The 14,487-nt window shown below is 33.2% G+C and overlaps 1 long non-coding RNA gene across 6 annotated transcripts in view; it reads left to right on the top strand.

The window, feature by feature from the left end:
- LOC120300277 overlaps positions 1-14,487 on the top strand; it is a 145,662-nt gene that overhangs the window by 53,220 nt on the left and 77,955 nt on the right. For 4 of the 6 annotated variants that reach the window (XR_005554623.1, XR_005554624.1, XR_005554620.1 and 1 more), the window contains one exon: positions 13,394-13,581. The exons of the other annotated variants lie outside the window; for them this stretch is intronic. This is a non-coding gene — a long non-coding RNA (uncharacterized LOC120300277). The remainder of the gene's footprint in view (positions 1-13,393; positions 13,582-14,487) is intronic. 6 annotated transcript variants of the gene reach the window in all.

Here is a 14,487-nt window from a genome sequence, read left to right as displayed (position 1 = left end):
AAGTTGCAGCTGAATATTTGAAACATGAACTTTTTTTTAATGTTTCAAATATGTAAGTGCGTTTCATTGTATTCATAGTTAATGTTGGTTTTGACAAGTATTTTTGAGCAGGAAAACTGCTTCATTTTTGAATGGCATGTTGGAAGGTCCACTGAGGAAGTAGACGAGATCAGTTGAAAAGTAGGTAAGATCATACAAAAGTGGATTGGGGTATTTTAAATTCAAAATACAGGGAGTCCTTGATTTATGACCACAATTGAGCCCAACATTTATGTTGCTAAGTGAGACATTTGTTAAGTTTTGCCCCATTTTACAACCTTTCTTGCCACACTTGCTAAGTGAATCACTGCAGTTGTTAAGTTAGTAACACAGTTGTTAAGTAAACCTAGCTTCCCCATTGACTTGGCTTGTCAGGACACTGCAGCCATCATAAATATGAGTCAGTTGCCAAGTGGCTGAATTTTGATCACATGACAATGGGGATGCTGCGAAGGTCATAAGTCTGAAAATTAGTCATAAGATACTTTTTTCAGTACCACTGCAACTTCAAATGGTCACTAAACGAGGACTACCTTACCCGTAGCCAATCTCTATTCTGAATTACATTTACATTTAACATGTTCAATGTAATAACTACTGTAGAAAAAAGAACAATGTTCAGCTATATTTTGTTGATTACCCAAATTTAAACCATGTATATTTCTGAATTTTCAAATAAGTCAAAATTTGGATTTAAATCATTTTATTTCAACAGATTTCATCAGAATTAAACATGTCCATGTTCAAACAGCTTAACTTATTAAACCAAATAACTTAAAATGTGCTCCCAAACTGCAATATTTGTGTCAGGTTAAGAATTTAGAAGAAATATAGTTGTTTAAGAATACATTAGTACTGTAACATTTGTTTTTTTTAAGAATCCCATTCAAATTCAAAGCTCTAAAAAGGAAAAAAAAGCACTGCAGGCATTTTCTTATCCTTGTTACTTCATAACTGGTATTTTATCAGGCATTACACAGATATGTCAAAATTACAGTTTCCTATTTAAAACCTGGTTTGAACATTTGTTATATTGTGGTTCAGAAGCTTTATTCTCTGCCACGTTTCTGGTTAGGTTACTGTGCTATTCTTATAGAAACCTATAGAACAAATGCTATCAAAAGATTCATAGAATTCTGTTTAGTTTGAAAAGTGCAATACAAACTATATTACAAAATAGATTTTCTTAAACAAGTGAGGCTTTCTCCTGAAAAATGGGCAAAGGATTCCAGTCTAACAATCAAATTCTGACTGAGTCTTCCATAAGTTTCTGCCTTATGGAAAATATGATGAGACTACAGCTCACAGAATTTTATAGACAGTCAGATTGGGGATTAGATTAGATTAGTCCTAGCATTCTACTGGTAGTAGGAAGGTAATAACTGATCGCTTGAGAGACAGAAAGATTACTAAAACTATTATTAACATTTGTATGATTAATTATGACATTCCTATAGCCCCATCTAAATGCCACCCCAGTTCTGGAAGAGTAGCATAAATACAGAATGTCTAGCCAGCTTTTCTTTAAAAAGAATCTTGTATTAAAGTATTTGCATTAAAGTATTTGCATTAAACCAGTGGTGGCGAACTTGTGGCACGGGTGCCAGAGGCGGCACTCAGAGCCCTCTCTGTGGGCACGCCCTAGGCCTTCAGCTGGGTTTTATAAAACCTTTTCGCTTTAGGCCTCCACCACCATGTGTAAAAAAAAAAAGGTTCAATCAATCAGTCAATTTCAACTTCTCGCGGGAAAAAAAAAGATCTTGCAAAGTTGGAATTGATTGATTGAACTTTTTAGTCCCACCCAGTCTGCTGTTACCACTGCAGCCACGCCCACCCAATGGGTCACACCCACCCGGCACCCGATGATGCATAACGGGTTTTGGGTTGCAGTTTGGTCTCTAAAAGGTTCACCATCACTGCATTAAACTATCATATGAATGTGTTTCTCTCTGTGTATGTGTATTGGAAGAGAAATCATAAATTATCCAAAAGAAATAGCTGCAGCAAATTACAAAAGGGGAATCCAAGGTAGCCTTTCAAAACATAAAACTAAATCATATTAGTTCAATACCTACTGGAAAAAAACAAATAATATCTGAAGATTTATAAGTGCTGCTGCAACAAAAGGCACTTACATACTCAAACCTTACAACTTTTAGGAGTTTAAAAAAATCTGCACGATAAATTGAGTTTGAAATCAACCAACCAATGAGAATTATTTTAGTTGGGATACCATGCTTTTGCTGAGTGGATCCAGACTGTACTCTAGCAACATTATTGATGTGAACTTTTATGTAAAATCTGGAAGAAAGAGCATGCATTGTCTAAAAACAAGTAATGATGTCCAGAATATATATAGTTTATTAATGGGATTTTTTCTTAACATAAAATACAAACAAAAATAAATACAATGAAAAAATGGGAAAGGAAAGGGAATAGAGGGGATGAAGTGAGGGAAGGGACAAAAAGAAAGAAAGAAAAAGCAGCAATTTCTGACTTTTTTTCAATATAGTAAGATATCAATAATATCAACTCTTTAATTATGCCAAATAATAACAAGTAGCCATTTCTATAACAATAACCTGGGTAATTGTCAAAATTCAAATTCAAAATTTCATTTTTTTTCTTTTTCATATAGAAAATCCAGAAGTGGTTTCCAAATATAATCTTCTCATACTTTCTTAAATATTAGTTCTTGTGTTGGAAAGCAGGTCAATTTATTTTATTGAATGATAGTGAAAAAAATATATTCTTGGTTTCCATCTTATAATTGGTATCCCTTTTTTTATTTGTACCCAAACCTGGATTCATAACCTGATTCATATTGTCTGGTTCAGGAACTTCCTACTCCAGATTAATTTAATAAAAATAACAAACATAGGTTGACATAAATCTATGATAGTCACACCATACTATCTATAAGCAAGGGGAAAAAGCGCATATGCTCAATGCATTATTTAAAGGCTTTTTCAACTGTGACAAGAATCACAAAACCAGTATTATACAGCATTTTATAAATTCTTAACGATCAAAGAAGCAGTAAAAGGTGATTCAAATTTACAACCCTGAATATTATAAATCATCTGAAATATCAATTTGATATCTGCATACATATTCAGCAAAATGGGGATTTTAAAGTATAACTATTTAGAGGTTGCATATGTCTTTCACCACATTAATACCTTAATAAATGCAAATCAACACCCGTAATATTTTACCCCTATTCTTATTTAAAGAAGTCAGATCCAGTTAAGCCTAAGGATGTCATACAGATGCATTCAATTATGAATTGCATACTTGTTCACACAATCTTTCAATTCATCCCCTCCCCAGTTATGTTTCAGATGATACTGAAGAGTGTTCAGCTGTTTGTTGTTGACAGTGAGAAGATGTATTCCTTATCCTAGACCAGAAATATATACAGCTAGATCAAAAGTTTTGTGAGCCTTTCCAGAGCCAGAAAAATTGAGACTTACATGTTGCAAAACTGAAAAAAATGACTATTAAGTGACACTGTTGTTATAGTTAAGCAAAAAGAACTATGCTCAGGTTTTAAGTTGTTTGAAAAATATTAACAGAAAAGTCAAAGTACTTATAAAAAATAGAGAAAAGGGGAAAGTTATTGTAAAGTATATGCAGAGAAGGATAGAAAACAGAAAACATAGTTTAATTTCTATGATCTATTTTAATATAAAGTATTGTATAAAGTATAAAGAGTTTATCCTTAAAATTCTCATACTTTCTTCTTCTTCTTTGGATATTGAGATTTGGATATTCATTGGATGAGAGCCAGTTTGATCTTGTGGTTGCTGACCTAGAAACCAGAAGACTCTGTTCTAATCCCGCTTTAGGCATGAAAGCCGGCTGAGTGACTTTGGGCCAGTTCCTCTCTCTCAGCTCAACTCATCTCACAGGGTTGTTGTTGCAGGAAAATAGGAAGAGAAGGAGAATTAGGTATGAGTTATTTATAAAAAATAATAAAAGCATGATATAAATAAATAAAACATTATTTAATACTCTGTTCATTCTCTCAAAATACCCATCTTCTGACAAACAACCCACTTTCTCTTTCAAAATGGGAAATGGGAAATCAATGTAACTCTCATGTTAAAATCTCCTCTAACTAACCCAAAATAAGGTGGTGAACAACATTTTAAATTTACTCTTCAATTAATAGTTATTCCATTCATAATTGTCTTTTTCATATATTATATTGTACAAAAGTTCTGAATGCAAACACACACCCACACACATAGAGTATGTGGTTATGATCATAACATTCACTGAACTTAGAAATTAATCAAGAATCAACCCATAATTTTGTTGCCATTTTGTCAGACTCTTTATAAAACCTGTTCTATGCTTAACCCTTTCTAATAATCACAATAAATATTATCAGAGCCTGATCACTAAGGTACAGTATCCAGGAACAGTGTAGCTGGCATGCCGACTTGTTAATAGGTACCAGAAAAAACATCTGTGATCTCAGTAATAAAACATCCTTAAACTAAAAGCATAATTCCTTTGGGAGTATGAAGAAATTCTTGAGTGTCATTACTTAGATAAGCTTCTTCTAAATATTACTTCCATTTTATCTGGATTAAGTTTCAGTTTATCTATCTTCGTTCATACTATTCATACAGCCATGCTTCTGCTATGCTGGATCTAAGAAAAATATACAGCCTTGATTAAAATGGAAAATACTGTATGCTATATGACTTTATTTTATAAGTCAGTTTAGGAAGCTGTTGGGTAACAGACTGTACAAAGCATTCAGATGCTTCTTGAACAATTAAAGCAGCCTCAAAGGTGTTTTTTTTTTTTTTCCAAAAGGCAACTGGACTGTTTTTTCCTTGAGGAGGAAGAAGATGTTTTGCTTCTCATCCAGAACTGATGAAGCTTTTTGGATGAGAAGTGAAGTGTCTTCATCTTCCTCAAGGAAAAAAGCACCTTTGAGACAACTATGACTCAAAGATGACTGAGAATTTCCACAGACAATTAAAGGAGCCACATCCTCCAAAAGGCTTAATGTGATTCTTGCAAGACTTTTCCGTGTCACCTGTGCATGTATGTGCATGCACCAACAACAATTCTATGGAAATATGAGTAAAGTTTGGTAATAGTACACATACCGGTGAGCTACTGGTAAAGGCCTCTGAAGCAGAAATTCATCGTGCATTCCAGGGGCACGGCTGCTTTAATGCCTTAAATCTTGGTTTGTACTGTACAAATATGCTTTACAGCCTTTCCTCCTGAATGCTCTATACAATATTATGGAATATATTGACTACATAATATCAGATTTTGGCTGTTTTTGTTTCTCTTTTGGATACAAGAATTTGCATTATCCTTGGAACAGGATACTTGAACAAGGCTGAAGGAAACAATAGGAGGAATGTGTTTTTATAGGTTTTTCTTCCTTCAGATTCATTTTCATTAGAGTTTTGATGACTCCATGGATGCTCTTGAATGCAATTTATATTTTTCTTAGCTTTGATTTATTTATCTATAAATATTTATTATTATTTATTGTTTTATCATAGAGAATAAAATACAAAAAAATAAAACAAACAAATAAAACCCTAACAACAACAAAAAAGAAAAAAATAGAGTACAAAAAAAGAAGAAAAAGTGGTCAATTAAATTTAATATTTAACATGTAGGAACCACCCTGGCTGCGTGCTGAAAGAAAAGAAAAAGCAGTATATTCTCCTCCCCCTTTAAAATATATAAATATATTTTATCTATCCTAATTTTATGATTCAGGATTGTTTGCTGCCTTTTTATCTATAAAAGAACATTGTAATTTTGCCATGAGAAAATTTCTGAGAAGTCAACACTTTATTTGGATTTGAGCAGCATGTTGACCAACCTATAAATGTAATAGTACAACCTCAGTTCATCTGTAACTGAATTCAGAGTTAAAATGTCAAATAAAATAAAATAAAAAACAGTTAGGAGATTGTTCCATATCTGTTAGACATTATTGAATAGAATTGGATTTTGTGTAATTAGCATAAAGAAAACAAACATAAACAAATGTTTTGTTATAATCCAAAGCAGGTTAGCTGGATTAACTTTGCTATTCTCTGTTTTGCTATTCTCTATACAAATATCTATGTACTTACTAATATTTCAGTTTGATGTTTACTTTTATTTTGTTGTAACTGAATGCAAGGAGATATTGTAGAAGTTTTTGAACAGATGATGGTGAAATGGGAAAGCTCAGCATTATCTTGATTTAAATATGCAAAAGAGACACTTCCACTGATATGGCAACACAGGCAATTGCACATATGTGAGCATTATTTGATAATTATAAGTTTATGCCATAAATATTGGGTAGGAAAACCCCCCACAACACTCCCACCCTTTCTTCTAAATAATCACATATTGTAAAAGTGTTTTATTTTAATACAGATAGTCCTCAACTTACAATTGTTTGTTTTGTAACTGTTCAAAGTTACAACAGCATCGAAAAAGTGACTTATGACCATTGTTCATACTTACAACCTCTGCAGCATCCCCATAGTCGTGTGATTAAAATTTAGACACTTGGCAACTTACTCATATTTGTGATAGTTGCAATCCTGGGTCATATAATCACCTTTTGTGACCTTCTGACAAGCAAAGTTAATTGAGCAGCCAGATTCCATTAAAAATCATGGTGACTAACTTAGCAACTGCAGGGATTCACTTAAGATGGGTGGCAAGAAAGGTCTTAAAATGGGCAAAACTCACTTAAAACCTGTCTCACTTAGCAATGGAAATTTGGGGCTCAGAGGTGATTGTGAGTCAAGATCTACCTGTATACACAATATATTGAAGCAATTCAGTTTACTCATCCTATAGTTGATGTGGACAACCGGCATTCCCAGGGCCCATGCAGCTTCAAAATCCCTTGTCTGTACCATAGAGAGTCCTTTGACAGTGACTGCTGAAAAATGGCAACCTGATTTCCTGGCATTTTGAGATGGGTAATTCTAAGGTCAAATTTGAATAACAGACAGGCATATTAGGGGACTGGAGGCTAAAACATATAAAGAACAGTTGCTGGGATTGAGTATGTCTAGTTTAATGAAGAGAAGGATGAGGGGGGACATGATAGCAGTGTTCCAATATCTCAGGGGCTGCCACAAAGAAAAGGGAGTCAAGCTATTTTCCAAAGTGCCTGAAGGCAGGACAAGAAGCAATGGATGGAAACTAACCAAAGAGAGAAGCAACCTAGAACTAAGGAGAAACTTCCTGACAGAACAATTAACCAGTGGAACAACCTGCCTCCAGAAGTGGTGAATCCTCCAACACTGGAAGTTTTTAAGAAGACACTGGACAGCCATTTGTCTGAAATGGTATAGGGTTTCCTGCCTGAGCAGGGGGTTGGACTAGATGACCTCCAAGATCCCTTCCAACTCTATTATTACTATTACTACTACTACTACTACTACTACTACTACTACTATTATTATTATTATTATTATACAATTAATAAACAAAGAACCTCTCCAATCTCCAACAAGTGATTACCCAGTTTTGGCTCTCAACCCTATCAAAATGGTTCAGTGCAACTCTTGGATATCAAAAGAAGCCTATCTCTGGCCTGCAGAGTGAGTGAATTTCCATGATGATACTTTATATCACACATCTAGGGCATATATCAACATTATATCGTGTATATCATATTCTGGATTATACAAACTTTGACGCTTTAGTAGTTTGCATGCATATAAATATGCATAAATATTTCTGCATTTCAAGGTTATCAATATGTAAGATATTTATATGTCTTATGTTGTACCACATGTAATACATGAGTACTTGGTAATCTGACTAAGAGATTTCAGTTTATTTCCGCTTCTTTATCCCGAAACGCTTGTTTGTTCTGGATTTGAGTCCATTTTATGTCTTGTTGAAAAATGTGTTGCTCCAGATTAATTACTTTCGCAATACCTGTTTTGAAATCTAAGTGAACTGAATACAATGCTTCATATTCTAATACCTAATTCAACTCTAATGAAAAAAAACAAAACACTCCATTCCAAGAAACCAGTAAGAAAGCAGGGACCACATCAAGGAAATGTTGCAAAAGGAGCTTTGTATTCTTTGCATGGTGCCATCTCCTTTTCAATAACCACTTTAGTAACTGTTTTTGCTCGCATAATAAAACAGCAGTAGGCACAAGTACACAGAAGGCTGTAGGCTGCTGTTGGGAAAACACAGATTTAAAAGGAATGCTGGAGGGGCCTTTCTCACATGAGGATAAAGATATGAGACTGGCAGTGATCTCCTGAATTCACTGCTGAGATAACTTTCTTTTGACTTGGCAAACTGCTGTTTTTTCTGACCATCTGCAACTCCTAATGATCACTATAATGCCTTTGTTAAAAAAAAACTTTATTTTTTAAATTTTAAGTTTTTATGATAAAAAAAATTCTGACTTCATCATTGCAACTGGAAAGAAACTGCAGGGACATTTTTTTTAATTGTCTAAAGGGGACATTATATATTTGTTAACCAATATTCTAGGACCCAGGAATTGCTAGGACATTCATGTCCTTTTTTAAAAGAATATTTCATTAAGTTTTTTCAGGGTGGGGAAAAGCAAGGGTGATTATAAAGGGTGGGGTTCAGGGTAGGGTTCAAGGGAGGGTTTAGGGTGGGAATGGGTACACCAATGGGGTTGCCCCCAATAACATTTTATGCTTTAACAAGCAAGCTATCATCTGGATACAAGTATTCCACAGGGCTAATATAATAATCAGTAACAGTAGTCAACAAAAATAACATAAATTATAAAGCATATCAATTAATCAAAAGAAAAAAATCAATCATCTTAATAAATTTCAATTTCATTATCTCATTTTCCTAACTATCGATAAAAGTTTTCCTATGTTTTATAATAGACTGAGTCTTCTTTCTCTTTAATCTCTAACGTTAATCTATCCATTTCTGCACATTCTAAGATTTTCCTAATTATAATGTCATCTGATGGTATATCTTCATTTTTCCAGTATTGGGCAAATGCTATTCTTGCAGCTGTCAATATATGTCATGTCTTAGTAGTATCCAAGTAGTATCCAACATGATTTTTTTTCAAGCTTATGAAATTTCATTTGGGTTAAAATATAACTATTTGTGGCAAGATATAGAAAGTGTATTTTTGCAGTAATATCCCACGTTTCTTTACAACTTTATTTTAAGATATAAATCAAAGTGCATCTTAACTGAACCAGGATCAGGATACCTAATAATCAATTTCTATCCATTCATATATATTTGAACAATTAAATATTCTGATGCTGAAATTCAAGGCCCCATAAATAATAGGTTACTGCTTGGAAGCAATCTTCAAATATCTGATAGAGAAATAGATTAGTATTAGTAGTAGTAGTATTTTTCTACCCCATGATCTTTTAAGGTACGTAAAACTGTAGCTGCCACCTTTTGGACCACAGATCATGATCAATGTCAAGAGTATGATAATGAAATGTCTACAAGAAAATAATCAAGTTCAGAGAGCACCAAGAGCCAACCCAACAGGATAAAGTGGTCTAAAACATTGCTACCAACCAAAAACAGGTTCAGGCATATTCTTCTATCATCAAACAATAATAGTAGACTACATAGTCAACACAGTGACTTTGGAATAATATACATTAGTAATAAACTGCTAGCATTCTTATTCCAATAGATTGCTAACCAAAGGTAAATCTATTATTATAGTTGATATTCAAATTTTGTTGATTTGATTTAAGATTGGACTATTGATTATTTAGAATTTTCCAGAATAGTAGCTGAGTTAATCTTTTGCTACCAAGAGTAGGCCAGCATAAGACTACATTCAAGTAGACTGAATTTGAGTAATTTCATCTGGTAGCAATAGGTTAGCATTTTCTTCCCTGGGTCTCTTGTGGAAGTTTATTTTCAAGAACCAGTGTAAGCATTTTAGACTGTTTTAATTTCACTGGGGTTATTGTTATTTAAAATAATTAATTCATTTTTGTTAGATTAGTCCGAATAAATGTGGTTGTTCTCTAAAGCTTACCTATTTTGTGTCAGTAGTGATCAACTGGTTTGTTAGGCGGACTGATGCTACATGTCAATGTTTCATAGCAAAGAAACTGTCTAGAATTTTTTTTCTTTAATATGGTATAGCTATCTTTGAGAAAGAAACTATCAAGAATGATTCCATAGAAAAACAGATACACTAGAAATCATCAGGAAATTTAACAATACTTCTCTTGATTTAAATAAAGAGGCTTCTTCTCATACTATGTGTATCAGGGTCATGCAATTATGACTGTATCACAACTAACTGCTGCCTCTCTCTTATTTTTGATTATTGTCTGTAGTAATTCTGTATCTCATCCTTTTTGTCATCATTTTACATTTTCCTCTCTCTCCTTCCCTACATTAGCTAATTTAGATTTGCTATGTATCTGTGTGGTTATATTTGCTCTCAAATTGGCACTTTCCACATATATATAGAGACATCACATCCCAACATTTCCTCTCGCATAGTCAAAAGCTGCTGGAATTCTGAGAGTTGCAGTCCTTTTTTTCATTTTTTTATTAATTTTCTATTATTACAATTGATTAGTGCTTAATAAACATCATGTTGTCTAGATTAATTTGTTTGCTTAATAATACGAGTTACATTCTTAATCTCTACCCCTTTTTTACAACCATTGATAAAATAAATTCCATGTTTGAAAATATTCTGTATCTTCTTTCTCTTTGATCCTCGATGTAAGTCTGTCCATTTCAGCACAGTTCAATATCTTCTTGATTATCGCTTCGTCTAGTGGTGTTTCTTCATTCTTCCAGTGCTGAACAAATACAATCCTTGCTGCTGTTAGTACATGCAATGTTAAATATACACTGTGCTTATCAGATTTTTCTGGCATTATACCTAGTAAGAAAATTTCAGGTTTAAAATCTACATGTTTTCCTAACATCTTTTCTAACCAAATGTGTATTTTTGTCCAATTTTTTTTTTTAACACAGGTCCACCACAAATGATAATACGTGCCAGATTTTGGGTTACATTTCCAACATTTACTAGACATATTTTTAAGAGTTGCAGTCAAGGCATCCAATAAAGAGTGCTTAACATTTCAGAAGGCTGTTTGTTGTATCAACTATGTATGTAAACTATATTAAAAATACTATTTTAATTCCTAAACATTTTTATTGTTTTACAATCTAGCTGTCAGTGCAGTGCCAAATTAGAGATATTGTTTACATAGAAAGGTACCTCAAAATAAAAACAGAGCCAAGGGACAGCCTTTGCTTTCAAGGTTTCCCTTTCATTGTTCTTAATCTCAAAACCATTGACCACATAAACAAATACGATACTGCAGTGAGACAAGAAGCTGCTAATGTATTTTGAGATAAGTGATTGGGTAAAGATCTCAGAGTTATCTATGGGCAATATTTCATCAACTATGAAATTCAGGGAGAAAATAATTTCCTGGAGATGAATTGCAGCCAGTATCCATTGTTCTTGCAAATGGGTTATCTACAATACATCAGTTGATATTGTTGTGACCGAGAACCTTTGTACTTTGTACAACTATCTTGATTGTTGAGGTACTTGAACAAAAACAAAAAACAAATTGAATATTGCCAGAAAAAAACTACATTGTATTTTAATGTTATATCTATTTAAAAAGTTATTATGTATATTATGAATCTAAGTACTAGCATAATGATTAAACTACACAAAAAGTTTCAGCTTAGCTATAAAATTCCTATTGAGGGAATTTATTTGTGTTCTTTGTTGATTTTAATATCTGTTACAGCAACTTGCTACAATATAGTAGATGCATGAAGTTATATTAAACACTTGGCATAGCCCATGTATTTTGATACATATTAATTAGCACACTTGCATAGCTTCGTGATATCATTCTCTTTATTTTGACCTTCTTTTCATATAAACAGCCTTTGTGCTGAACTTTGAATATTTCTTCCTATTATAGATATTCCCAATATTGAGATGTGCATAAAATATTTATACTCAGGTACAGTACTATAGTGATTTGTATGGTTTTAGGAAGTAGAATTTAGTTTACAAGTCTAGAAGCCCGATAGCCTAATATGTTCAATTTAAAATCTAAATTAGTGCCATAACTACATATGGTAGCAAAGCCCACAATTTAATAATATACAGGGAAAAGAAGTATTTTGCTTTATTGATACAGAATGTTCCTGCATTCAATTTCAATGTATAATCCCTAGAATCCTAAAATTCTAATGTAAAAGAATGAAAAAAGCTCCTTATGAATCACATTTTCAATTCTGAACATAATTTTGTATACCTTATTTTAGCTGCATTTCATCTAAAAAAAACTATTATCATTAAAGTCTTTCATCAACTTAATTATTTTGTTTGCTCTGTTTTGTTTGGTATCTTTATAGGTTGTTCACTATTTGCAGCTGTGGTATCTAGAATTACATGTGGAATTTGCCTTTTGTGTACCAAGTGCACACTTTGCTGAAACAATATCAGTTTATTTATTAAACTTGTATGGCACCCATTTTCATAGGTCGTTTTATTTACCCCTTTTTAGAGCATATGTTATACTATTGTTTCTTTTGAAAAATAAAAGATAGAAGAGGTTCGACTTTGTGACAGAAAGTCCAGTTTGCTTTATTCTCACAACAAACCTATGCAGACCTGTATGTGCTTCAAACATTCAATAACAGTCTTATGAAGATTTCCAACATGATAAAATCAAAACGGGATTTTGCAGAGCTCCAAAAGGATTCTTTCAAATGAGGAGCATGAGCCTTAAAATGGCATAAGATGCTCAAGGTATCTAAATGCAAATTGATGTACACTGGCTCTAAGAATCCCAGGCTTTAATAATCTGATCATAACTTACATAGTGGTTATACCAATAGTTATAGGGATATGTCACACAGTGCATTGTAACATGTGAATAGAGCCAATCCTTAATACAGTTGCCCCTGGAAGAAAACAATTTGGTTGTTACGTGATAATTTTGTTGTAGCTGTGCTTTAAATGGAAGGATGGCAATAAACTATTTGATCAAATAAATATTGTCAAGGAAATGTATGTACACATTCTCAGAAATGGTTGAACAATATAATTAGTTAAATAGTGGGTTTCTTTATATATTCATCTAGAAACTCACCTAGGGAATATGGGGCAAAATACGCCCAAAGAATATTTTTAGAATCAGGCTGCAATGAAGTTTTCACTTACTTGGGAAAAAGTCCTATTGAGTAGCCATAAGTATGGGATAAGAATATATATGTGAGTTCATATCCACACACAAAATACAAAGCAACTGTTCTATGTGTTGTCTCTCCCCCCCCCCCCCCGCAGATAACAAAAGAGTAATGCAGAGGATTACTTTATTTTTATTCTTAATCATTGAACAAGACATTGAAAAGGCATTCTTAAAAAAGCAAAAGAAGACCAACAAGCTATTTTCTAAGAGGGAATGACTGAAATGGCTGCTTGGAATGATTCTTAGAAGAAACCCAGCATGGGGCCTTCTTTACCAATCTAAGGTAATTCTGCTGAAAGGCAAGAAATCCAAAGTGATATATGTCCAGCTGGTTGTGTGTTGACAGTGGCAGGCCTAGCAAAAGTCCCATCTGCCTGAAGCCAAAAAACAGGAAGAATGGATAAACCTACAGATTCCATCTTTACAAGGCTCAATAACTTCTTTTTTACAGATTCAGAGTCAAAGAGCCAGAGAGCTAGAGATTATTTATCTATCTTCTTCATATTTCAATGCTGTGTAAAGGTTATTTGGAACCATAGCAGACAATTAGCCCTGTTCAACTATTTAGATACATTTGGTTAGGAAACAGAAGAGAAGCAGAAAATATAATAAATTTTTGGACTGTATTTTAAATCTGGCGAAAAGTCCCTTTCAACTAAAAATATTTTTATATCACAAGAACCAAGTGAATAAGACCTCAGGAAAGGAAGGGCTAAGCATCTTCCTTTGCTCTTATAGACAAAATTGAATCTGACCAGTACATTGGTAAACACGTGATGGTATATCAATTACAGCAGGTATTTGTATTATACAGTTGTAGAATCTGGTCCCTTGAGACTGTTTTTGTGAACAGAGAGGTGGAATTCCATTCCATGGATATTAAAAATGTGTTTAAAACATTTTTTTTAAAAAAAATGACTTAACCACATAGCAGCAGAAAATGCAGTGAAGTCTGAGGTTTATCTAGCTCTGTTTGGTCTGCTTCCTTGGGGTTAGATAAATTATGTATACCATTTTCACTTTTTCACAGCTGAGTCCCTGAAAGATATTAATTATTATCTAATAACTTACATTAATTGTTTTTTCCTTTTGAGTATTTTTAAGTCAGTTTAGTGACAATAGGATGAGGAAGTAAAAGATAATTAATGGTTGTTGTCAGTGTTACAAAATGAAATATTTGATCTTTGCT

Source organism: Crotalus tigris, unplaced genomic scaffold (genome assembly GCF_016545835.1).
Source record: "Crotalus tigris isolate CLP2741 ecotype Arizona unplaced genomic scaffold, ASM1654583v1 scf7180000017613.987060, whole genome shotgun sequence".
Lineage (NCBI taxonomy): Eukaryota > Metazoa > Chordata > Lepidosauria > Squamata > Viperidae > Crotalus > Crotalus tigris.
The sequence above is the reverse complement of the archived record's forward strand: the minus strand, read 5'-3'. Positions and strand labels throughout refer to the sequence as shown.